Below are 27,861 nucleotides of genomic sequence, written 5' to 3' on the forward strand. Positions count from 1 at the left end.
GGATACACTTGGATAGAGCCATCTCAGTGTCATGGGGAGCTTGTTACCTACAAAATGAAAGAAAGGAAAAAACAAAGCACAGGGAACTTTATCTAAATCTCTAGTGAATTTGCTTCAGGATGTATTTCACAAATTATTTATACCTTACATGGAAGTGAATTTATTACAAATCCAAACCACAATGGCTTATGGACACCCTGTATCTTGGGCTTCTGCTGACAGGTATGATGCTCCAATGAGCCAGGGAACTCCCATTTGTGCCAACTTGGTAGCCCTGGTGTATCCAGGTAGCCACATTTGGGGACAAGAGGATGCCTAGCTGCCAAGCTGGGAAGCCCAATACCAAATGGCTAATTTACACTTTTATTGATAAGGGATAAGTGCCCATTTCAAAGCATCTTGTTTCATTGAGAAATAGAAGGAACTGGAAAAGAATTCTACAGGTTCCCCTAATCACATCTACCTACCTGCAGCTGTTCCCACTTGCTCTTCCTTCTCTCCAGGTTCAGTGGGAGGATTTTCTTCACTCTTATCTAAAGCCAAACCCTCCAGTTATGCACTAGATTCACCCCATCTTACCTCCCCAAGAATTGTATTCCTGCATTCCTCCCCTCTCTGCTGGAGAATTCCCAGTTAGCACATGAGCAGACCAGAGTGCCTCTCGTTTTTAGAACCTCCTCTGGACTCCATACCCCCACCAATGATACTTGCTCTCCTTTCTCCATCTGGAGACATCCAAAAGGTATCTCTAGTCCCATGGCCCCCATTCTCTCTTGCTCTGGCTCCTCAACACTTCTCATACACCTTTAGCAAAGTCACAGATGCTTTCCACGTGGCTAGGTCAGAGGGTCCACGATCAGGCCCACCTCACCCACACAACAGCAGAATTTGACAAAGTTTATCTCTCTCTCCTTCCTCAAGCACCTTTTCCATTTGGCCCTGGAGATACTACTCTCCCTCCTGCTTCTCTGACCCCATCATTGGCCACCCTCCCAGCCTTCTCTGGTTCCTTTCTGCCTCCCTGACCTCTAAGCATCAAGGGCTTTGAGGTACATCCTCAGAGCTCTTCTATCTACACTCAGTCCCCTGGAGGGCTCAGCCAGCTGCAAATCTGTAAACACCATCTCTCTGCACTGACAACATCCAAACAATTTTCTCCATCCCAAACTTCTCTAAAGTCCAGACATTATAGTCAATTCCTTACCCAATTCCCTTGGATAGACAATAAGCATCTCCTGGCCCTCATCACAGAACCTTACAGTCTTCACTGTCTCCATAAATGACAAGTTCATTCTTCTAGTTGTTCTGGTCAATAACCTTAGAGTTCTCCTGGATGCCCCTCTTGCCCTCTTCCATTTCCAACACACCACCAGATTCCAGCCAGCACTTTTTTTCCAAATCAATCATGTATCAGATGGCTTCTCAGTACATCCAGCACTGCCCTGCTATCTGGTTTGTCTCTGTCTCTCCCTTAGAACACTCCACAGGCTCCCCTTTCTCTGCTCTCACTCTGCAGTCCCTTCACTGCTCCAGCCCTGGGGGGGCTCTTCATGCTTCATTCAGATCATGTCACTTCTCTCCTCAGGGTCACCCAGAAGCTACCTCCTCCCTTAGGATGAACCCAACCCTCTGCTGGGATCCAGCCCTAGCCTCCTTTCTAGTCTCGCATCCCAAGACTTTCCTCCCATTCTCTGTTTAGTCACTCTGGCCCCTGAGCTCTTCCTAAAACAGGCTGAGTTCTTCTCTACCACAGGCCATTTGTACTTGCCCCTTTCTCTGGCAACTTCTTTTCTGGGGAGTGGTGTGGTATCTTTTACCAGATCTGTGCATGGCTCACAACTTAGCTTCACTCAGCCTCTGCTTCAGTGTCACCTCTGCAGATAGAAATTTACAAATTTACAAATCTCCCTGTCTAAAACATAACCACCCCCCCGACCATCCTCACTCCCTATCTCTATCCCCACCTTTATTTGTTTTCTTACCCTTATCTCTACCTGACATCATATCAGATTATTTGCCTATTTCTGATTTATCTTCCACATTAGCATGGAAAGACCAGATCCACAGTCCCTCAAATGGTGTCTGACACATAGTAGGAACTCAACAAACATTTACTGAGAGAATTAATTTATGTTTTTGTGTGAATTGTCTCTTGGTTTGCACATGCTTATTGGTATGTTTGACATTTTAACATTGATTTTTAAATTTTTTTTAAATTTAAATTCAATTTAGTTAACATACAATGTATTATTAGTTTCAGGGGTAGAGTTCAGTGATTCATCAGTTGTACATAACACCCAGTGCTCATTACTTCATGTGTCTTCCTTAACACCCATAACAAGTTACCAGATCCTCCCAACCACCTCCCCTCCAGCAACCCACAGTTTGTTTCCTATGATTAAGAATATCTTATGGTTTACCTCCCTCTCTGTTTTTATCTTATTTTATTTTTCCTTCCCTTTCCCTATATTCATGTTTTGTTTCCTTAAAGTTCACATATGAGGGAAATCAGATGGTTGTTTGTCTTTCCCTGACTGACTTAGGTCACTTAGCATAATACCCTCTAGTCCATCCATGTCATTGCATATGACAAGATTTCCTTTTTTTTTTTTTGATTGCTGAGTAATATTCCATTGTATATACACACCAAATCTTCTTTATCCACCATCTTTCAAATGACAATTGGGCTCTTTCCATATTTTGGCGATTGCTGCTATAAACATTGGGGGATGCATGTACCCCTTTGAATCACTATTTTTGAATCATTTGGATAAACACTTAGTAGTGCAATTGCTGGGTTGTAGGGTAGTTCTATTTTTAACTTTTTGAGGAACCTCCATATTGATTTCCAGAGTGGCTACACCAATTTGCATTCCCACCAACAGTGTAGGAGGGTTCCCCTTTCTCTGCATCCTCGCCAACATCAGTTGTTTCCTGTGTTGTTCATTTTAGCCATTCTGACGGGTGTGAGGTGATATCTCATTGTGGTTTTGATTTGTATTTCCCTGATGCTGAGTGATATTGAGCATTTTTTCATGTGTCGGTTGGCCATCTGGATGTCTTTTTGCAGAAGTGTCTGTTCATGTCTTTTGCCCATTTCTTGGTTGGAGTATTTGTTCTTTGAGTGTTGAGTTTGATAAGTTCTTTATAGATCTTGGATACTAACCCTTTATCTTATATGTCATTTGCAAATATCTTCTCCCATCCCATAGATTGTCTTTTAGTTTTGTTGATTGTTTTCCTTTGCTGTGCAGAAGGCTTTTATCCTGATGAAGTCTCAATAGTTAATTTTTACTTTTGTTTCCCTTGCCTTCGGAGAGAAGTCTAGCAAGAAGCTGCTGTGGCAAAGGTCAAAGAGATTGCTGCCTGTGTTCGTGTCTAGGATTTTGATGGCTTCCTGTCTCACATTTAGGTCTTTCATCCATTTTGAGTTTATTTTTGTATGTGGTATAAGAAAGTGGCCCAGTTTCATTCTCCTGCTTTTCTGTCCATAAAATTGATTTTTAAGAGCTTGTTATAGTGGAAATAGAATTGTCTTTTGTCTTTCATATATATTACAAATATTGTTACCTGATGTCATTCACTGTTTTTCTGTTTCATAAGGCAAAAGTCACAGTAGTTTCTCTTTTCAACTGACCCTACCTTATAGTCAATGCAGATTCCTCCCCTATTCTGTCAAGGTTGTGTTTATTCTTTATCCATGGCATTACTTGGCATTTGCAGTTTGTCCTATGCGTTCATTAGCATTTTAATGAAATATTGCAAGGAGCTATCCCAGAGGCTGCTAGCCAGATGCTATTCAAACCTGAAAGTCAAGAAAACGACTCTTTAGCTACAACCTGGTTATCATGGTCATGATCTCAGTTAATCAGAGGTAGCAGAAATCATACTGCATTAATTCGTCATTACTCAAAGCACAGGCAGATACAGTCTGGGGAATAATGGCCATGGGATGCTGATACCCATTCTTTGGAGTGCTTATCACAGTCAGTTTGTCACACCTTAAGGCATCCAGGTATTTTACTTGAAGAGACATGAAACCAGTAAAATGGCAGCAGAAACTTACAGAAGGAGGGATATTTGAAAATGCTCAGTCTAGGGATAGTGCAATGGCAATAGTGTAGAGTTGAGACCATATCTGAAATAGGTACCTTTACTGGCCACAGAGGACAATAAAAGCACTGTATGGAGACCCTAAATGTAATGTCAGAGCAGCCCTAGGAGATGTAAGGACCCAGGTAATCAACCTTAGTCTCTCAGGATGTTCTATTCCACTCATCCTGATAACCTTTGTCCACTCGCAAGCCTAAGGGAATGCCTGCCCCACAGACTACCTCTTCTTCCCAAATATTACAGATGTACTACCTCTGGGTCCAGCACTTCTGCTCCACAGAGCCTTCTGTGAGACCAGAAAGAGCCCAGGGCCATCTTGCTACAATCTTTTCTCTGAAGATCTACCCTCACCCTTCCTAATGAGCCTGGACTTGAAGGTTAAGCATCCCTGCTCTGACTGTGTTTAACTCATCAGAACAATGGGGTGTTGGTGCCTATATTCAGATGAGAAAATAAGAGATCACTATGCAAGCAGCTGTGCCAGTGTCTAGCCCAAGGCAGGAACTAACACATACTCACATCTCTTTTCCTCTGTCTGCTGCCCCAGATGGCACAGTTGAGCTGCTCTTATCTCAAGCCCTACTGGCCTTAATTCTAGTGTTAAGACCCTTCCCATGGGCATCTCAGTTCTCTTCCCTCCATAAGAGCAGAGTCGGGGTGAGAATATGTAGCATGAGACCTCATGTCCACAGGTATCCCAAGGAACCTTTGGTGATATCCCAAAGTACTAGAGCTGCATATTCAGGTTTGGACCCACCATGGGTCTCAGACAGAACCTGAAGTTTTGCATGTATTTTCATGAACACAGTTTTGCTTACCAGAATATGCAGGGTGAAATGCAAGAAGTGTTATTCTGCTCTGTAGTTAGCACAAGTTAAACCTTGGAAATATGACTTCTGTGTTTACTGACGTATGCTAGGTACATTCAGCAGCTGCTATTTAGAATGTGCAAGATGTTGATAAAGTAGTAAAGATATACAGGGGTAAAATAAATGGAGCAAAAAAAAAATATATAGTGGCGCCTGGGCGGCTCAGCGGGTTAAAGTCTCTGCCTTCGGCTCAGGTCATAATCTCAGGGTCCTGGAATCGAACCCCGCATCGGGCTCTCTGGTCAGCGGGGAGCCTGCTTCCTCCTCTCTCTCTGCCTGCCTCTCTGCCTACTTGTGATCTGTCTGTCAAATAAATGAATAAAATCTTTTAAAAAAATAGTGATAATCCAAGCAGAAAATGGACAAAAGACCCAAATAGACTTTTTTCCAAAGAAGACATACAGATGACCAACAGATACATGAAAGGTTGTTCAACATCACCCATCATCGAGGAAATGCAAATCGAAACCACTATGAGATGCCAAATCACACCTGTTTGAACAGCTAGTATCAAAAGATAAGAGACTGATGCAGCCACTATGGAAAACAGTATGGCGGTTCCACAAAAAAAAAAAATTTTACACTTGATCTTAGCCAAAAGGCCAAGAAGCAATCCACAAAAAAATTTTAAAAAGAACTACCATATGACCCAGCAATCCCACTTCTGAGTATTTACCTGAAGGAAATAAAATCATTATCTTAAACAGATATCTGCACCTTCACGTTCATTTCATTACTCACAACAGCCAAGATATGGAAACAAACTAGGTGTCCACTGATGGATGAATGGATAAGAAAAGATGTGATATATATATTTAATGGAATATTATTCAACAATAAAAAAGAAGAAAATCCTGACACCTGAGACGATATGAACAAAACTCGAGGTCGCCATGTTTAAAAAATTAATGAGACACACAAAGACCAATATTGTATGATCTCGCTTATATGTGAAAGCTAAAAAAGCCAAATTCATAGAAACAGAGTGGAATGGGGATTGTCAGGGGCTGGAGGCAGGGGGAATGGAGAGACATTAGTGAAAGAATACAAACTTCTAGCTGTAAGACTAGTAAGTTCTGAGGATCTAATTGCAGTATGGTGACCACAGTTAACAATACTTGGACTTTGCCAAGAAAGGAGATCTTAAACATTTCTCACCAAACACAAAGCAAGATAATTAAGTACGATGATGGGTACTGTGGTAATCAATTTGCAATATCTATGTGTGTCAAATCATCTAGTTGTACATTCTTTTTCCCCAATATAAAGATCTTTTTTATTTGAGAGAGAGAGAAGGGAGGGAGAGAGAGCAGAAAAGGGGGTGTGCCAGAAGGAGAGGGAGAAGCAGACTCCCAGCTGAACAGGGAGCCTGATGAGGGGCTCAGTCCCAATACCCTGAGATCATGACCTGAGCCAAAGGCAGACACTTAATCCACTGAGCCACCCAAGCACCCCCAGGATGTACATCCTAAATGTATACAATGTTACATGTAAATCATATCTCAATAAAGCTGGGCAGGCGGTGGGAGGGTGGGGAAGAGGAGAAATAGTGACTAAGTTTCCACTGCTACAATGTTGCCATTTGGCTGAGTAGAAGGCAACTTGAAGTTACAGAAGTAGCTATAGTTAGCTCGCTCATATTTGTGAATTATATTTAAATATAACTAAAGAAGAATGTACTTCTATAATCCTAATTCATTTTTAAGGGTGTATCATTTGTGTGAACTAAATTCATTTCCTAAATCAAAACCCACAACTTGCTCCTTCTTTTCAGAGTAAACGGATGATAAAGAAGGAAGGTGTGAGGTGCTGGTGGCCTGGGTGACACTGACAGTGTTGTGTGCACTTGGGCTGCCCTAGTGTGGAAGTCATAAAGCTGTCCACGCCACCAGGAGCTGGATTTTCTGCTGCTTGCAGCTGCTTGCAATCCTACCCAGTAGCTGCCCTTGCCTTCATACCTTCTCTCCATGCATGTGCCCACCAAACAGCCACCTTCCCCTCTACACACCAGCCACTGAGCCATGCAAGTAGACCGGCTCCCCTTCTGGTCTGCCTTGGCCCTCCCATCCAACTTCTGTCCTCACTTGTCTGTGCCACCCGTGGGCCCAGAATTCCCTGTGCTGCACCACAACCCAGCACGGGTTATGCTGGTTATGGCCCTGTCTGCCTAGATCCATTCCCTGTCTAGGGGTATGCTCCTTTCCAGGCCTCTGACCAGGAAGCAGGGCACAGATCCCTTTTGCCCCCAGGCCTCCAGATGATTAAAGACCCTGCAGCATGTCCAGGCCTCTGCCAGGAGGCAGGGACTGTGCCTTGCTCTCTGGGACCAATGTCTATACATTCCCAATGTCCTCCTCCTGCCCAAGGAATCTTCTTAGATTCTAGACAGAAAGAAAAGCAGAAACTTCCCTCTTTACCATTGCCTGAGAAATTTAGGTGTTTGAAAAGTAACCAGAAAAATATTAGGTGAAAATCCCCTGACTTTTCCTGCCCCGTAGGGCCTGGCACACATTCCAAATGGAGTGGATCTGGAGAGAGGGAATGAGAGAAAAGATGGAGAGTGTGTGCCCCCACCCCAGGGTGGCAGAGCCTCAGGGGGTTGTCCAAGGTCAGAGGAGGAAGGTGGTAGGCAGAGGTGTTAGGTAATGTGGGTACTGTGGTGGCAGACTTAGAAACCAGCTAGGTGGGAAATTTTTCAGCCTGGTGAGGAAGAGGCTGGCGTGCTAAGTGTGGTCTCACAGCACAGAAGGAGGAGGAACCACAGAGTCACTGGACACAGGGGGCTGAAGGGGCCCCTTGGGTCCTGCCCCCTCCCCCTCCATAGCCAGCCCTGAGAGTGGCCTGCTCACCACTGTCCCATACCCCTTGACCCTCTGCCAAACAGCCCCTCCCTGCTGTCACTCACAGCTCCCTCATCTGCCAGATGCACTACCTCCAGGGTCCATGAGGCTGGCCTCCCCTTCCCCAGCACTGCCCACTCACCTCCTGCAAAGCGCGATTTCCTGTTCTAGCTTCCTACAGCCCAGCCCAGACCTCATGGCCACTCCTCCTCTGGCCACTGCAGTCGGAGGCCACCACCCGAGAGAGGACACAGGGCTCACCTTTGCGGGGCAACCTTTTCTCTGTGTCAGCTCTTTAAAAGACCCACCAGCACTGACTGGTGGTCCTCACCCTGCTGTCACCATCGTGATGTCAGCACTCTTCCTGTCCTGGGGACTGTGCAGCCAGGAGCGAGTGGGGCAGAGACAGAGCCGCAGATACAACACACACACGTGTGCATGCACATACTCATGTGTACACATGCCCACACACACACACGGGCCAGAAAGTGAGGCAAGTTGGTACAGGGCAGTGGCAGTGGCTTTATAACTTGGAAGTGTGGATTTTCTGTCTGTAGAAGAGGAAGAAAGCAGCCCCGTAAAAACCCAACCTCGAGCCAGCTGATAAGGTCAGCGATGGTTGAAAGAGCAGTGATCCTGGGGGCTCAGAAGGTCTGGCTGACATGCAAGCAAACCCACCCAGCAGCCCTCGAAGTCCAGACAAGCCAAGCAAACAACCCTTGGGCCTGCTGCCATCTGAAGGACCTGCTCCGGGTGGGGGCTTGACGCCTTTGGAGATGCACCCTCCCTCTGTCTTCTTTTCTCTCCTTGTTTATGTGCATTGCTATCCCCATATCCAAGTCATCATTTTGTATACTAGCTACTGTTACTTCCCTGTCCTCCAGGTCTTTCCAGGACTGATTCCTAGAAGAGCAGGGCTTTCATACACCAAGGCAGATGCAAGTCTGAACCTCTGCTGGGGCAGAATGGGCCGTCCAAGCCCTCCCAGAACCCAGACATGCGCTGTTCCTGGTCAGCAGGATACAGTCTTTTGGGGGGTGACTGGTGAGTACCTGCTTCTGTGAAGAGGTATTTGGGCCTGGTGATGCAAAAGGAGAAGGAGAAGCAGGAGGCATGTGGCCCCAGCCCTTCCTGGGACCTTGCCAGAGACCCTTTGAGGAGCAAGACAGTTTCCCCAGATGCACATGGAAGCCAGCAAGCCTGCAGCTGCTCAGAATCTCCAAGGTATCCTGCATACAGCTTCCCAGGAGACATGGATGCCAGGCAGGGGATGGCTGGTGTCAGGTGAAACATGGGGGATGCCATCCAAGAGCATAGACTTGACCCTAACACCTGTGAGCTGCCCCTGTGACTCCAGGAAGGCACAGGTAGATGTCATCCCCACCCAAGGGAATCCAAGGTCCCAGACTGCTGAGGGCTGATGTTCACTGGATTAATACATACTCTGGGGCATCTGGGCCATAGTAGCCACATGACAGCGGCTTCACCTCTGAACTTGCTTCAGACTCTATTATCCCCTGTGTGAAAGGGTAACTGAGAGCAGATGGTGGGTACGCAGGTGGGTTCAAGTTTCAGTGTGGTCTCATACTGGCTGCAAAACTCGAGGCAATTCACTGTAGCTCTCTGTGCCCTGCTGTTCCCAGATGGCAAATAAACCTAACACTAGTGCCTAGAGTTAGGGTTTCTGCTACTTCAGGTTCTCAGAGAGGCAGAGCCAGGCTGGGAAGGGACGAGATACACAGGGACCTGCGAGGAAGTTGGGAAGCATGGGGAGCTTGGACAGCTTTCAGACCATCAGGTAACTGTGTCCCCTGCTGGACAGAGGGATAGTTGGGGCAAGGCCACTGGGTGTCATGGAGCCAAAGTCATTACCAGAAGAGCCCCATGTTTCCTGGGAAGGGACGTCCTGGTGCTGGGTGCCACCTCGAAGCACAGTGGTCCATAACACCCCCACAGCCAGAGGTCTGAGGGAGGTCTGCTGGTGCCTTCTCGCACCACTGCTATCATGAGAATATAAGCATTTGCTTGGTTCTGGTCAGAAGGCTTAGCGTGGACCTGGGTCAGGTCTGCAGAAATGTCCCCAACTTCTATCCTTCTGGGCCCACTTTCCTTCTCCCCACTCTCCCTGCTCCTTGGACTTCAATGCCCCCACCCTGTTTTTATTCTTTTCCCTCTCTCTTCTTCCTTCTCTCTCTCTCTTTAAAGTCTCTTCCCAGATGTGCCCTCCAGCCAAAATCCCTAGCCAGAAAGCTGGGCCACAGAGGGCAGCAGGTGAGGAATTGTGGGAAGGGCCTAGTGTGAGGAGGGAAGGCTCGCACCAACTGCCCCACACACCTCCTCCTGCCTGTGTGGGACCCTTGGCATGTATGGTCCAAGCTGGAGACTGCCTTCAGAGCTGTGGCCACACTTCCTGCTTGTAGGATGTGCTCCCTTGTCTCTCTCTGCTGGCTGATTTCCCTCAGGGAAGCCCGGCCCCCCAGCATCCAGCCTTCACCAGTCAGTGCCTTGGCAGTGGAGGAGGGAGGGAAGCTGGGAGCCTTTCATGCTCTCACTCTTCTCCCAGCATGATGCAGATCTATTTTATTGCCCATGGCCCGTTGGTCACCAGTGTGATGACATTCATCTCCATTGTCAGGGGGAAGCTGAAGAAGCCCACACTTCTCCTTTGGGGTGTGAGTTGCAAAACTCTTCTTCAATCCCCAGCATTAGAAATCCTGTTTTTGCTTTCACAGCTATGTGCAAAATCTAAATGGTGTCTTCCTAAAAATGAACAGAAGCAGCCATGGCTTATCTGGAAATGAACCCAAGACCCTAGGAAGAGAGGACAAAGAGAGAGGCTACTCCAGCAGGGGCATCTCTGTGCCTGATGGGACAGGAGATGGGCCATGAGGCACTCTGCAGGATGAGGTGATTGCCTCCCTTGTCTTTCCAATTCAAGGAATCTGGCCAGGGCGGGGTAGTCTGGAAATTACGCATACCCTAAAGGGTAGCATCGTGCCATCCAGGGAAATGCCAGCATCCCAGCATAAAAGGAACTATCTTGTGTGTGTGTGTGTGTGTGTGTGTGCACCCGCGCGCGTGTACACGCGCGCGCGTCACCCAGAAGCACTGAGCTAGGTAACCGTGCCAAGGATGTCTGCAGCCTCCACAGCCCCTGGCCTGATTGTTATCCAACCACAGGGCAGCCCCCAAAGCCTGAGAACTGTCCCTTCAAATTTTTTCAACTTTACATTCTGAGTAAATTAAATGAATCACTTTAAGCCTGAAAACTGACTTCTGGATACTTAACCAGATTAAGAATTAAGAATTAAGAAAGTTTTCTTTCACTTTCTCTCCCAACTTTTTTTTTTAGATTTTATTAATAAATTTATGAATTAATTTATTTATTTGGGAGAAAGAAAGAGAGAGAGAACAAGCACAAGCAGTGGGAGAGGCAGAAGGAGAGAGAAATGGAGAAGCATACTCTCTGCTGAGCAGGGGGCCTGATGAGGGACTCGATCCCAGGACCCCAGGATTATGACTTGAACCCAAGGCAGACACTCAACCAACTGAGCCTGGCACCCTTCTCCCAACATTTTACTTGGAAAAAGTTCAAAGGTAAAAAGTCAAACAAGTTACCATAACAAACGCCATATAATCTTTATCTAGGTTTACAATTCTAACAATCTGCTATATTTGTTTGTTTCTTTATAAACACACACACACACACACACACACACACACACACAGATATTTTCTTTGGCTGAAGAATAAGTTACAGACATCCTGATATTGAACTCCTAATTGTGTCAGCACATATCTTCAAAGAGGAAGGACTCCTCCCACATAACCACAAAATCATTATCACACCCAAGAAACTTAACATTAATTCAATAATATAATTTAACATATGATAAATAACAATATAGTTCATATTCAAAGTTTCTCCAGTTTTCCCCAGATTTTCTTGTACAGTCTTTTAAAATATCCAGAATCCAATCAAGGTTCAGCCTTATACACTTGATAGATCGTCATGTTTCTAGTCATCGTTAATCTAAGGCAGGAGTTGGTAAACTTTTTTGTGAAGGGCCAGCTAGGTGTCTGTTTCAACCAGTCAACTCTGCTCTTGTAGCTCAGAAGCAGCCATAGGTCCTTTGCAAACAAATGGGTGTGGGTGTGTGTCAAGATGTGACCTATGAATTACAGTTTGTCAAACCCTCATCTAAGTCATTCTTCCCATCTTTTCCCATTCTTCCCATCATAACGACATCACGATTTTTGATGAGTCCAAGCCTGTTGTCTTATAGAACATCCCATACATGGTTTTCCTGATTGTTTCTTCATGATTAGATGAGGTTAGAATAGGGGCGCCTGGGTGGCTCAGTCAGTTGAGCATCGGCCTTCAGCTCAAGTCATGATCCTGGAGTCCTGGGATGGAGCCCAATGTCGGGCTCCCTACTCAGGGGGGAGCCTGCTTCTCCCTGCCCCTCTACCTTTCCCCCCACTCATGCTCTTTCTCTCTCTCTCTCAAATAAATAAAAATATCTTTAAAAAAAATAAGGTTAGAATGGTGGGCAAAAATTTGAGATAGAAGAAGCTGTGGACTTCACATTACATCACACCAGGAGGCATGTAAGGTCAGTTTGTCCCATTACTGGTGAGATGAAGTTTGATCTCTTAAAGTGGTCTCTGTCAGATCTCTCTTGTAAAGGTAGTTTTTCCTTCTTTATAATTAAAAAGTAATTAAATTAAAATAACTAAAAAGTGAGGAGAAATTTCAGAACCATGAGAACATTTTGTTCCCCCATAACTTTTCACCAAATCCTTTTAGCATTGATGGTCCAGGAGTTGGTTATCTTAGCCTAGGTCAATGAATACATTGACATTTGCAAAATCATAATTATCAAATTCTATCATTTCTCCACATTTATCATCTGGCATAGTGGATGTGGTGGTGTGCTTTCCTGATTCCCCCTTGAGGACAGGCACTCACTCCTCCAGCTGTTCGGTGTTGTCTGCTGAAAGCTCTTAGCTGAGACCCTCCCCTAAAATCACCTTCTATGGAAAGAAACTACTTTCTCCAAGGTTACTGCTGCTCCTTGAGGATGGTCCTCATCTCTAAGAATGTAGTGGGAGGGAACAACTGCTGCACCTTTGCCCCAACTTGGGACAACTCTGATGAGTCATTCCAACCCCACAACTCCCTATTGAGAGCAGCTATTGGGGTGCCTGGGCTGCTCAGTGGGTTAAGCATCTGCCTTCAGCTCAGATCATGATCCCAGGATCTGGGATTGAGCCCCACATCAGGCTCCTTGTTCAGCAGGGACCCTGCTTCTCCCTCTGCCTGTCATTCCCCCCACTTGTGCTCTCTCTCTCTCTCTCTCTCTGTCAAATAAATAAATACAATTTTTAAAAAAGAAAAAGAAAACAGCTACTAGTCAGCTATGATGACATTACAGTTTACCTCCCCAATCTGTCCAGTCCTGCTTTCTGAGGTGCCCCAGAGTGTTGATCATAGAAGCCTACAGATCATGACCTGAGCTGAAATCAAGAGTCAGATGCTTAACTGACTGAGCCACCCAGGAAACCCCAAATATTATATTTTCTTCTTTGTTATTTCATTTATTTATTCAACAAATATTTATTGTACATGCTCTTTGTGTCAGAGAACATTGGAAGAAACTAGGGGTACAGCAGTGAACAAGACCAACTTGTCATCACAGAACTGACAAGCAGGAGGGGGGCAGATAGATGACACATGTGAGCATAGAGACACCTAACCCAGCCTTGGAGTAGAAAAGATCAGTATAGTCTTCTGAGGGGAAGAGGACACCTAACCTGAGAATTTAGAGGTAAAAATAAATTTCCCTGAAATGTGAGGGAAGAGTCCTCTGGGTAAAAGAAAAAAGTATGCATAAAGCTCTGGAGGAAAGAAAAAAGAAAGAAGGATAAAAGAAAAGAAAGATCAGTGTACTGGAAAGTAGATGGAAAGGATGAGAGATGGGGAAAAGTAGGGCAAGGGAAGAGACTAGACAGACTTGGAAGGCAAGTCTTGAGACCTATCAGCTAGTTCTTGGAGAACTTTTTAAGTTATAGTGAAGGAATGGGACTGTATCATATAGGTGGCATGGGACCATTAAAAAGTTTTAGGCAAGGGATTTTGCAAGATTTATAAAGATAACTTTGGCCTCAATGCAGATTGATAGAGAATATAAGGGAGGAGGCATGTTTGGAGACACTGATGATATTGTAGACTTTATGGCTATCTCCCCAACAATTATTCCTCTCTCATCTCATTTTTATAACAGCCATGAAGTTTGGTGGGTTTGAATTCACCCAGCTCCTGGGTGGACTCTGATGGACTTAGATGGAACAGGATAATCTCACCTCTTTCCAAAGAAACTGTTTCAGGAAGCAGGTCTAAGCTAATCGGTCCATGGCATTTCCTTGTCCTTAGTTGGGCTTAAGGATGATCCAATCAACGCTAAGATCAAGTGTTTTGTCTGGAATTCTTGGTCATACCCTCTCTCTCAATCCAGAGAGAATGATGTCAACCTATGAAACCCTGAAGGCACTGCAGCCTTTTTGTTAACATTAGAGCAGCCAGCCTGAGGAAGAAGTTGGACATGGGAAAAGAGGAGATGCAAAGGGAATCTCAGACAGATAAAACTAGAGCTCTGATCATATCTGAAACCAGTGTACCTCTGGTCTTTGCATTTATAGTTTAAACTAGTATGAGTAACATTTTCTGTTACTTGCTTGTTTTTGTTACTTGTAATTGGTACAAATGATGGGGTCCATTTTGCAATCTGATTTTGGGGTATTTGTGGGATATCTTAGTGGTACTGCCAACTGACCATTTTTCTAAGTCACAGAGGCAGTGTTTTTCTCATCAATGTGTGTACTTTATATTTTAAGACTATAATAAGACTATTAACCATGAATTTGGCAAATATTTTTGTTCAATTTTCTGTTCACTTTTGTTTATCATAGGTGTTGACATCCAACACTTTTAATTTTCAGTTAGATAAATCTACTAATTACTTCCTTTGTCAATTCTTTTTTGTCAGAAAATCTGGAAGGATTTTTACATACTCTAGGCTGTCCAGAGACTGGGTGGAACCCAGTGGGAAACCCAACATATTCCACTCCTCTGACCACAGAGATTCATCATGGGTGAGCACCTTTTCCAAGATGGGCCAATGAGAGTCCATTTCAGAACATTTGTGGGAACCACTGGGAAGCAGATGTTCTCTCTCTCTCTCTGCTACAAATCCTCATCTGGTAGGATGGAAATCTAAACACGTTCATCAGTGTCTTGCTACCATTTGGGAAAAATCTGCTATAGAATGAGGTTCACACAAAGAAAAGCAGAACCAAAACATGACGAAAGAGAGACCAAGTCCTGATGACATAGCTTAAGAACTGCATCCCATCAAACCCAAACTTTTGGCCTTTTCATTACATAAGCCAGTAAATTCCCTTTTTTATTTACTTCAGCATGATTGCTTGCAACCTAAAGAATTGGGCAATGAAGAACATGGAACAGAATCTCACTCTGAGGTAGTTCTTTTAGAAGGTTTTTTTTTTAAGATTTTATTTATTTATTTGAAAGAGAGAGATCACAAGTAGGCAGAGAGACAGGCAGAGAGGGAGGAAGAGAAGCAGTCTCCCAGCCAATCCCAGGACCCTGGGATCATGACCTAAGCTGAAGGCAAAGGCTTTAACCCACTGAGCCACCCAGGCACCCCCTGAGGTAGCTCTTTTAAACACTAGGACTTTCCCAACCATCTCTGCCTCAAAGCATCTTTGTCCAAGCTGCTCACATACCTCACCTAGAGGGGCTCTGTGTGCTCAGAACACTGCCATTGTCCAGTTCAGCTCTGCTCCTTGATGGTCTCTGGATGACTGTTACTGGGAGGGGGATAAACAAGGACAGCCTGACAAAGAACAGGATAGAAGGATCAGAGAAGTAAAGATGCACACTTCTACTCACACCTTGGTCTCATCTCAACAGTACTTAACTTGTGATAGAATGTTGTGAACATCAAATGAGATAAATTATGTTGTGTGAAAGCATGCTTTAGTTTGAGACTTGTATTAGTCAGAGTTCTCCAGAGAAACACGATCAATAGAAGATACATATTATATATAATATGCATATCCTATTGGTTTTATATGAGAGAGATTTATTTTAATGTGATTGTAGGAACTAGCAAATCTGAAATCTGCAGGACAGTCTGGAGACAAAATTCTTTTTTCCTTTGGGAATCTTAGTCTTTTCTCTTAAGGCCTTGAACTGATTGAATGAGAGTGGGCCTCATCCTTGAAATGAAGGGTATCATCCAGAGGGTAATCTGCTTTATTCAAAGTTTACTGGTTTAAATATTAATAACATGTAAAAAAAATACCTCATAGCAACATTCAGCCCACCTCATCAAAATGATTTCTAATGATCTGTTAGCTGCTAACTCTGTTAGTTTCTTCGTCAATTTTGCTGAAAACACAAAAAGGTACCTCTTCTTATCTGGTTCCCCTCTAATAACAGGAAACAATAACAGAAGATCTCATACTCTTTCTTAACCCGTAAAGGTGGTTATGGATTTTTATAAACAGATCCTTATCTTCCTCTCTCCTCCCAGAATCTGTGAATGTTTCAGCTACTTCCTCGCTATTCTCAAGGCCCAACCCTACTTTCTGCTCTGATTGCCACATTCCTAATCCCAGGCCATTAATTCCATCACCATTTGGTGCCCACTAGCCCTCACTTCTTTTTTTTTTTAATGTTTTATTTATTTATTTGTCAGAGAGAGAGAGCCCAAAAGGGGGAAGCAGCAGGCAGAGCAAGCAGAACAGGTAGAGGGAGAAGCAAGCTTCCCACTGAGCAAGAAGCCTAATGTGGAACTCGATCTCAGGACCCTGGGATCATGACCAGAGCCAAAGGTAGTTGCTTAACCAACTGAGCCACCCAGGTATCCCTAGCCCCCATTTCTTGACCAGTTCTTGCTTTCCTCTCTGGGATGAGCAATGTTTTTAATGCCCCAAATCTATGGGGTATCTGGGGGGCTCAGTTGGTTAGGTGGCTGCCTTCAGCTCAGGTCATGATCCCAGGGTCCTACGGTTGAATCCCACATTGAGCCCCATGTTGAGCTCTACCCCCCTCCCGACCACTACCACTGGGCTCTCTACTCAGCAGGGAGTCTGCTTCTCCCTCTCCCTCTGTACCCCCCATACCATGTCCTCTTGCACATGCTCTCTCTCAAATAAAGAAATAAATTTTTTTTTTAAAAATTCCCAAGTCTATTCCCTGCAGTTGTCCATCAAGAGCATCCTTAAATGTCCAGTTTCTCTAATTTATTGGTCACTATTGATGCCTTTTTTCCCTAAGCTGTGGAACCTCATCCAAAATGGTATATCTGTAACCATCAGTTGAACAATGGCTCAAATCCTTCCAGCTAGGAGTCTTTGCATCTAGATGCAAGGACGCCTCACCCAGCCAGCCACACCCACCGAGGAGGGAAGAGGCATACAGCAACTCTGGAGTGTCCCCCACAATACACAGGGTGTGTTCTTCTCACTTCTCAGCTGAAGGAGACGCCCACCTGCTGCTAGGGTCTCAGGAGGCACACAGCTCTTTGCAGGAAATAGAACCACTCCCTCCTTCACCCCCCCTTTTTTTAAAGATATATTTATTTATTTGAGAGAGAGAGAGAGCATGAGTACAAGGGTGAAGAGAGGGGCAGAGGGACAGGGAGAGAGAATTTTAAGTGGACTCCCTACTGAGTGAAAAGCCCAATTCAGGGCTCCATCCCACAACCCTGAGATCATGACTTGAGCCAAAATCAAGAGTTGGCCACTCAAATGACTGAGCCACCCAGGCACCCCCCTCAGCCCCTTTTCAAATAAATGTTAACTGAGATTGTTCAAGGCAGAGGGCGGTGTCCTGAATTATCACTGAGTAAGCACTCAGTACCTTCCAAAGTCAGCAGTTTTCCCTTTTACTTTTACTCATTTCTTTCCAGCACAAATTTTGTGGTCTGCACATGCCTATCAGTTGTCTGCATGGGTTACATTCCTTCACAGAGAGACAGGAAAACTCAGAACACAGGTGTCCCCCTCCCCCTGCCAGTACCCTCCTCCTTGCAGAGAGTGCTCTGCCCATTCTCCAAATCCTAAATCAGAGTTCTCAGCTCAACCTGTGAACCTCCCTGGATGGAGTGGAAAAGGCATTTATTTTACCTAATATGTCTCCCACACAGTTTGACTGAAGCCTGGAGGCAGAGCCAGTAAAAGATTCTGCCTTTAGTGAGTTCACCATCTACCAAGGAAAACCAGCATGATAAATGACCCTATATCTGCTGTGGTGCTGGTTACATCAGAGTCAGCACACCCCAGGAAACCAAGCTTCCAGCCTCTCTGGGAAGAAGGCTGTAAAGCAGGAAGGAAAGAGGTGCTGCCCTTTAGGAGCAGAACCTAGACTGAAATTAAAGGCTGAGTGGAAGCTGGCAAGGAAAAGTAAAGGTGTTGTGGGAAAAAAGAGGCAAAAGAAAAATTATTAAATCCCTTACTACTTACAGCCCACTGACAAGTCCTTGAAACAGGCACAGTGACATTCCTCTAGGGACTCAGCTGCATCAATGTTAATACTTTGCTAAGGGCAACAGGTATTCTTAGCCCAACCCCCAAGATCTTGTAAGTCTACTTTAACATATAAAAATTCCTTTGGAAATTTTCTTTCTATCTACCCCCCAAGAAACATGTTGGCAATCATCCCCCAAGCATATGACCACCAATATACATTTAAAGGGCCTTATGAGTCAGGTTTTATTAGACAGTAATAAGTGACCTCTTCCCAACAATAGCTAGCCCCTTCAGGGTCCTGGAAATGCTGCTCCCAAAATTCCTTAGAGACTTAGGCTATCCCTAACTCCCTCCCAACTTGAAAGTATATAATGGGCCACTCCTCATGATCACAGTGCAGCTCTTTCCGGCCATGAGTCCTGTCCCAGTGCTTTAATAAAATCACCATTTTGTGCCAAAGATGCTTCAAGAATTCTTTCTTGGCCATTGGCTTTGAACACTAATGTCTTTCCTATATCAAAGGGAGCAACCGAATCCCAGGGAACAGCCGGTGACAGTGAACAGCTCTTAATCTCTCCTATTGCCAGGGATGGGGGAAATAGAGTTGAGAAAGGGTCCTCCAAGGAACAACACCAAGGAGAATTAACAGAGGGGATAAGATGAATCAAAGTGGACACAGGAAAAAGAGTTTAGTATAAGATCTAAAAATTATACTAGCCTTAGTGATTATCAACTACGTACGAATTTTTTTTCACCTGAGTTTTTTTAAAAGTAGGCTCCATTTCCAACATGGGGCTTAAACTCACAACCCTGAGATCAAGAGTCATATGCTCTACTGACTGAGCCAACCAAGCACTTCACAACCACATATGAATCTTTTTGAGGAGTTGTAGCAGAATATCAATCCGAGTAGAGACAGATGTCCAAGGTTTAAAGATAAAAGGGAAGAATGCAGAAAATCTTCCCTTCTCCTTGCCTCTCCCAACTCCTCCACCTCCCAATGGCCTAAGGAGAGGAGGAACTATGATGAAACCTGCAAAGACTTTTTCAGTTTCCAAAGAAGAGAAAAGAGTCTGAAGGCTTATGATTTTTAGAAATCACATGACCCAAGAAAAGAAGAAATCTGTCACTTTAGGGGAGGATTGAAAGGATATTGGAAGGTAGGGAGAAGGTAGTAGAGTGAAAAAAAAAGGTGAGGTGGTCCATGTGGGACCATTTGCACCAGTCAAGAGACCATCCACATGGTAATCATGAAGATGTGAGCAGGATGATGAGGAGAGAGTAGGCCAGGAGACAATTCCCATTCCATATGGTTTCCATTCTATTGCTGGGGATCTGGAATAAAATGAATAAAAACCTGTGGTCCCATGCATGTGCATGTGTTCTCTAGGCAGAGACAGAAAAGCAGGCCATCCATACACACCTCACAATCTCCTGACTCAAGCCAGCACTCCTGCACAAATCATTGTACTACCAAAGTCCATGCTCTCTCCACTGTACCTGTCTCACCACCTTCTAAAAGTGAGCAACTTTTTTAGTGGTTGCCCACTGAAAGAACATTCCAAAGTGTCTCCTCTGTTTCAAGCATGGTGTCAAGTGCTGAGGTCACAAAGATGAAAGAGATGCAGTCCACTTCCTAGTGGGGCAGACATTAGAGTTGAAAGAAAAGTATGACAATACAGAGAGAATAACCCATGAAAATAACAGAGATGAGCCAAGTGGTCCACAAGGAAGGTAGATTAGGTCTGGGAATGCTGCACAGAAGATGAGGTTTCTTACTGTTTCTGGATGAGACAAACTCTGACTGGTGGAGCCTCTGCCTGGACCACTCTTTGCCCACTTTACCTGAGCCATTCTCTGGCTTCATACAGGTTTGTTATCAAAAGTTATCTGTTCAGGGAAATGACCCATGTAAGGTAACATTCTTCACCACCACACTTCTTCCTTTTGCCTTCCTTTATTATTCTTCAGCAAACTTATTTAACTGCATTTGTACCCATGTTCTCTGTCTTCACATCCATTACTAGATGAACTGTCCATTCTCCTACTAAGGCTAAATCTTGGGTATTAGATATCATGCCTCTCTCCTTCCCCAAGATATCTTACCAGTAACTATCTCTTCAATCCCTATTCATTCATGTTTTCCCTACCATTCCCAACAGTGTGCCTGTATTATTTCACATCTTGAGAAGATTTTTAAAAACCTCCCCTGGAACGTTGTCATTTCTGGGAAAATGGAGTAAATATACATATATCTATTCTTTCTCCTAAGTACAAGTAAAAATCCTGGACATTATGTATAAGACAAATAAAAGAAATTCTGAGCAGTGAGAACAAGGCAAACTATCTAAAGACCTCAGGACCCAAGGGAGGACATGATAGTAAGCTCCCTAGTTTTGTGTTTTGTCTCATATATCCTCACCAAGAGCTAAGAAAACTGAAAACTCAAAACATTAAAGACAGACAGGAAAACAAAAACAAACAAACAAAACAACAAAAAAAAAACCAACAACAAGAAAAGGCTTCTCTGTCTAACCTAAGGACCAGGAAAGAGGCAGCCTAGCAAGACAGAAAGTTTTAAATAATAATGACTCTACTTTAGCACCACACCACAGAAAACACACTGGCCCCACTCCTACTCATGCCAGCAAATGGGAGTGGGGATCCTAGACTTTGACCCTCCTTGTCCAAAACAAGCTTTACCCTCCAACCCCCACATTCTGTGGTATTAGTGGAGACCATCTGGGATCCTGGACTGCCGCTCCCACAAGGAGGTAATGAGGCACACCTCCCCCTCCCTACTGGGGTAGTGTTGGTGGAGGTCTACTGGAGAAGCAGGACTTCTGCCACTGCCTGGTGATAATGATGCCACCCACTTACTGTGTGTCATTGAAGTTCATGAGGGGAGCAGAACAAGGCCCTCCCACCTCCTGTGGCCAAAGAAATATCAGTGGAAGGCAGGTGGGAGTCAGAACTCAACAAGCATAGCCAACAGCAACAAGGTGTGTCCCTCCTCAGGTTCCAACAAAGAACAAGTAAGGAATCTGGGCTTCAACCTTCACCAGCTGCAATACCACCCCTTTCCTTGCTTGAGTGGTATCAAGTGGAAACCAGCTAAAATAGAAGGTTTAATTAGAGTCTCATAAAATGTACCCCAAATGTCCAGGTTACAATAAGAAATCATTTACCATATCAAAAACCAGGAGGTCTCATACTGAATCAAGACTGTCAACACACAGATGTCAAAATCTTGCCAACACACAGATGTCAAAAATGTTGGAATTATCTAACAAAGATTTTGAAGCAATCATCATAAAAATGCTTCAACAAGCAATTACAAGCATGCTTGAAACAAGAGGGAAAAAAAGTAGAAGTTCTCAGCAAGGAAATATAAAGTTTTAGTAAATAAATAAAAGATATAAAGAAGAACCAAATGGAAATTTTAGAACTGGAAAATACAATAACCAAAATTTTTAAAAACAAAAAACAAAAACAGTGGGTGAGCTTAGCATCAGAATGGATGAGACAAAGTAAAGAATTCATGAACTTGAAGACAGAACAACAGACCAAATAATAATAATAATAATAATAATAATAATAATAATAATAGAGATCCAGGGACGTGCAAGACTATAAGAGATCTAATAATCATATCATGGAAGCCCCAGAGAAAAAGAAGAAATAGGTCAAGTTTGTAAAAGTACTTGAAGAAATAATGGCTGAAAACTTCCCAAATTTAGCAAAGGACATAAATCTACAGATTCAAGACACCAGAAACTCCAAATGGGAAACCTAACTGTAACACATAAAGCTATAAAATGTTTGGGGAAAAAAATAAAAACCTAGAATGATATCTTTAGAATCAAGGGCTAGGCAAAGAGTTCTCAGACTTGACACCAAAAGTATAATCCATAAAACAAAAAATCAATATATTGGACATCATCAAATTGTAAAATTTTTTTGCATTGAATGACTGCAAAAAGGATAAGACAAGCTATATGGTGGGAGAAAATATTTGCAAACCTCATAGCCAACAAGAGACTGAGAGCAATTATATATTTTTCAGTCTCAAAATTAACAGTAATAAATGCAAACAATCCAATTAGAAAGTGGGAAAACCATGTGAAGGACATTTCACTAAAAAAGATATACAGAAGACAAATGAGCACATGAAAAGATGTTCCACGAGGTTCACCATTAGGGTAATACAAATTAAAACCACAATAAGGTACTCTCATGTATCTATCAGGTTAGTGAAAATAAAACACAGTGACAAACCAATACTGGCAAGAATGTGGAGAAACTAGATTACTCGTGCATTGCCTGTGATGTAGACACTCTGGAAAACAATTTATAAGGTCTTTAAAAGCTAAAAGTACAGCTACCATATGGCCCAGCAGTTGTATTCCTAGGAATTTATCCTAAAGAAATGAAAACTTATGTTCACACACACACACATTAAAAAAAAAAAAACCCTGTGCACAAATGTTTATAAGAGCTTTATTTGTGAAAGCCAAAAACTGGAAACAGCCCAGATATTCCTCAACAGAAAAATGGTTAAAAAAAAAAAAAACTTTGGTATATAATACTACCATGGAGTCCTATTCAGCAATAAAAAGAAATACAGGGACACCTGGGTGGCTCAGTCATTAAGCGTCTGCCTCTGGCTCAGGTCATGATCCCAGGATTCTGGGATCAAGCCCCGCATCAGGCTCCCTGCTCAGCAAGAAGCCTGCTTCTCCCTCTTCCACTCCCCCTGCTTGTATTCCCTCTCTCGCTATCTCTGCCTCTGTCAAATAAATAAATAAAATCTTTAAAAATAAGTAAAAAATAAAAAGAAATATAAGAGACAACTTGGATGAATCTCTAGAGAATTACGCTAGGTGGAAAAAAGCCAATCCCAAATGTTTACATATTTTATGATTCCATTTAAATGATATTCTTGAAATTACAAAATTCTGGAAATGGGTAATGGATTGGCGACTGCCAGAGGTTAAGGATGGGTTGTTGTTCTTAATGGGTAATAGCAGGGATCTCTATGGTGGGGAAAATACTCTTGAGTCCTGATGGTCAATGTCAGCTTCCTGACTGAGATACTGTTCCATAGTATGTAAGATGTTACCGTTTTGGGAAACTGGGAAAAGGAGTCTTTCTGTGTTATTCTCTACAACTGCATGTGGATCTACTACTACCTTCAAATAAAAATTTAAATCAAAAAATAAAAAATATTGGGACACCTGGGTGGCTCAGTCAGTTAAGTGTCTGCCTTTGGCTCAGGTCATGATCCCAGGGTCCTGTGATGGAGTCCCGCATCGGGCTCCTTGCTCAGTGGCGAGCCTGCTTCTCTCTCTGCCTCTGCCTGCCACTCTGCCTGCTTGTGCTCTCTCTCTCTGACAAATAAATAAATAAAATCTTTTAAAAAAACGTTAAACTGACGGAAAAAAATTATAAAGCATTAATTCTAAAAATGCCTCTTGACACCACTTCCCTGTTCTATACTACAGCCCATCTCTAAAGCCAGAAAAAGAGGGCTGGTAGCAGAGGGAAGAAGGCAGCCAGCAGACCAAAGCCAGGAAGGATCTAGGAGAAGGAAACAGACTTCAGCCTGGAGCTTAGGATTCAGACTGATCCCAGCCTAGACAGAAGATGGAAGTCCAATTAACCTGTGTTCTCCTTCACAGAAAAACTCTTTCCAAAAAAAAAAAAAAGTTTTCTTTTCTCTTTCCTGACTCCTCTTTCTCTCCTTCCATGCTCTCTTAAATGCATTCCAATCAAACTTTGCTCACATGGTTTTACCAAAAGAGCTCTGACCAAAATCATTCACTCCACCCTTCAAGTTTCTTCTAGCTGGCCAAAGAATTAAATTAACATGAGACTGATCAACAGGAAAAAAGAACAGAGTTTAATTATGTGTACACAGAGACCCAATCATGAAATTAAGACCTAAAGAAATGACCAAGGCAGGCAGCTTTTATAATTTTTAGATAAAGAAACATAAATTTAGGGAGGAATTGACAGGACAAAGAATACTTATGTTTGGGACTTCAATTAGCAAGAAATTTTAAGCAGAATTTGGGCTGGGGTAATAAATTATGTAAAGTAACAAGATTTGTTTATATAGGCTTCTTCAGCCCTAAATTCCCTGTCTCTGACAATAAGGCTGTCCCTCCACCTGCTGGTGAAGGGAGGGTACCTTTTACGTGGGAGTTTATTTTCTGCTTTCTAGAAACAAAGCAGGGGTCAGAGTGTTCTTTCTGCATTTGCCATTTCTTAAATGATTTTATTTTTTATTTGTTTTCTTTGAGAGAGAAATGAGAGTGAGCACACACAATTGGGGGGTGGGGCAGATGGATTGTGAGAGAGAGAATCCTCAAGCGTTAAATCCTCCCTGTTGAGCTTGGAGCCCAACCTCAGGCTCGATCCCACAACCCTGAGATCACCACCTGAGTCAAAATCAAGAATTTGATGCTCAACCGACTGAGCCACCCAGATGCCCCTCTTAAGTAACTTTAATGCAAAATAACCAATATGCCAAAGTGGTACATTTCTTTTTAAAAAAAAAAAAAGATTTTATTTATTTGACAGAAAGATCACAAGTAGGCAGAGAGGCAGGCAGAGAGAGGGGGGGAAGCAAGCTCCCCGCTGAGCAGAGAGCCAGATGCGGGGCTCGAACCCAGGACCCTAAGATCATGACCTGAGCCGAAGGCAGAGGCTTAACCCACTGAGCCACCCAGGTGCCCCCAAAGTGGTACATTTTAGGGTGGTCTGCCCTCGGCACCCATGGGAAAGATTGATGATAAATCTAAGAAACTGATATAATATGATGCAAACAGAGCTGATCATCATCAGGTATATAGTAGTAAGCCAGAGCAGTTAAAATATTTCTGTACATCTGCCCTAAAGCTTAGGTACCTCCTAGCTGCTCTGATTCTTCCCAGGAACACCACCTGCCCCCATCTCCCTATGATCCTAAAGGATTGATACTAGCCCAGCAGGGGTCTCTAGGGTCTATACTCTATTCCACACCATATTTCCATACCTATAGCATGGGTTGATAAATATTTTGAATGTCCTCCCTGCTAGGAAGATGGTAAGTGCTATAGAAATGAAAAACAGAGCAAGGCAGTGTGATAAAAACTGTGATTTTTAACTGAATGATCAGAATTAAGTCTCATCAAGAAGGTGGCATTTGAGCAGAGATCTGAAGGAAGGAAGGGAATGAGCCTTGCAATTATCTGGAAGGAAACAGTCTATTTAGAGGAACAGCGAAGGGGGCAGAGGAGCAGAAGGTGAGAGCAGTGTAATTGTGGGGTGCCACATCCTGGTAGACTTCGTAAGGGCTTTTAAACTGATGCTAGTGAGATGGGAGCCCTTGGAGAGTGTTCGGCAGAGGCAAGATGTGATCACAGATCTCTAGATACGGATGTAGGTGTGGATGACTTTAATGAGATATAATTTATATACCATATAATTCACTCAGTAAAGTGCACTTTCCTGCTTTATAGTATATTCACAGAGTTGTGTAGCCATCACCAAGGTCAATTTTAGAACATCTTCATCATCTCAAAAGGCAAGCCCTTCCTTTCAGATGTCACCTCCTAATCCTTTCACCAGCCCTCACCCCAAACCATAGTAATCACCAATCTACTTTCTAGCTCTATAATATTTGCTTCTTCTGGACATTTGGTACAAATGGGATTGTATGATATGTGCTCTTATATCACTGGCTTCTTTCACTTACCCTGCTGTTTTCAGGATTTACCCATGTTGCCGCACATTTCAGTATTTCGTTCCTTTGTATGGCCAAATATCCCATTGTCTGTATATACCACATTTTGTTTATCCATTCATCTGATAATAGAATCCAAGGTTGTTTCCACTTTTTGGCTATTAGGAATAATGGTGCTCTGAACATTCATATACAAGTTTTTATTCAGGCTTATGTTTTCATTTCTGTTTGGTATATACTTAGGAGTGGAACTGCTAAGTCAGCTGGTAGCTACATTTAACTTTTCATGAAACAGCCAGACTGTTTTTCTACAGTGACTGCATTTTACACACCAGTCCTGAGGGTTCTTTCTTCACATTGTTGCTAACACTTAATCTTATTTTTATACAAGTCATCATAGTGGGTGTGAACTGTTACTGCACTGTGGTTTTGATTTGCATTTTCCTGATGACTGATGATGTTAAGCATCGGTTCATGGGCTTAGTGGCTATTATTTATCTTCTCTGGAGAAATGTCTATTCCAATCCCTCATGTATTTTTTTTAATTGGGTCATTTGTCTTTTTATTGAGTCACAAGAATTCTTTATATATCCTAGATTTGCAAATATTTTCTCCCATTCTGTGGCTGCCTTTTTGCTTTGTTGATGGTGTCCTTCGAAGCACAAAAATTTTTAATTTTGATGAAGTGCAGTTTATCTATTTTTTTCTTTTATTGCTTATACCTCTGGTGTTGTAGCAAAGAATACGTTGCCAAATCCAAGATCATGAAGATTTACAGCTATGTTTCTTTTTTCTTTTTTTAAAATTTAATTTCTTTTCAGTGTAACAGAATTCATTGTTTATGCACCACACCCAGTGCTCCATGCAATACATGACCTCCATAATACCCACCACCAGGATCCCCAAACCTCCCACCCCCTACCCCTTCAAAACCCTCAGATTGTTTTTCAGACTGTTTTTTGCCTTTTTTTTTTTTAACTCGAGATTTCCTTGTAGAGGAACAACTTGGAGTCCTTTTATTTTTTTTAAGATTTTATTTATTCCTTTGAGACAGAGAGAGTGTGAGAGTCCTCCAACTTTTTCTTCTTTTTTCAAGATTGTTTTGGCTATTCTAGGGCTTTTGAATTCCCATATGAATTTTAGGATCAGTTGCCAATTTCTACAAAGAAACCAGTTGGGATTTTGATAGGCACTGCATTAAATCTATAGATGAATTTGGAAAGTATTGCAATCTTAATTAATATTCTGAATTATGAGCATGGGATGTTTTCCATTTATGTAGATCTTCATTAATTTCTTTCAACTATGTTTTGTAGTTTTCAGAATATAAGTTTTGCATTTCCTTTGTTAAGTTTATTCCTAAGTGTTTTATTCTTGTTGATGCTTTTATAAATGAAATTGTTTTCTTAATTTCATTTTTGGATTGCTTATTACAAATGTATAGAAATAAAATTAATCTTATCATTGGTATCTTATCACTTCAGGGAATTCATTAATTAGTTCTAATAGTTTTTTAGTGTATATCTTTGGATTTTCTGAATATAAGATCATGCCATCTGCAAATAGAGATAGTTTCATTTCCTTTCCAACCGGAATGCTCTGACTCATATTTTAACAAATCCCTCTGGCTTCCACGTTGAGAATACACCAAATCAGGGTGAGAGAAAAGCAGAAGTCCAGGTGGAAAAGATTGTGTGTGGGAGTAGGTGGGAGCAGGCAGGAGCTAGTGGGAGTAGAGAAAGGGTCACAA

At 42.9% G+C, this 27,861-nt stretch overlaps 1 long non-coding RNA gene and 1 other non-coding gene across 2 annotated transcripts; both read right to left on the reverse strand.

Annotated features, from left to right (window-relative positions):
* Window positions 1–26,153, reverse strand: LOC116869738. Its single transcript, XR_004383096.1, has 3 exons — window positions 26,124–26,153; window positions 15,637–15,741; window positions 1–47 (listed from the first exon to the last, which is right to left on the reverse strand). It is a non-coding gene; the product is annotated as an uncharacterized LOC116869738 (long non-coding RNA).
* On the reverse strand, window positions 5,407–5,596 carry LOC116869847. The gene has a single exon (XR_004383125.1). It is a non-coding gene; the product is annotated as a U2 spliceosomal RNA (small nuclear RNA).
* Window positions 26,154–27,861: the final 1,708 nt, after the last annotated feature.

This window comes from Lontra canadensis, unplaced genomic scaffold (genome assembly GCF_010015895.1).
Source record: "Lontra canadensis isolate GAN:19392208 unplaced genomic scaffold, GSC_riverotter_1.0 scaffold20, whole genome shotgun sequence".
Classification (NCBI taxonomy): domain Eukaryota; kingdom Metazoa; phylum Chordata; class Mammalia; order Carnivora; family Mustelidae; genus Lontra; species Lontra canadensis.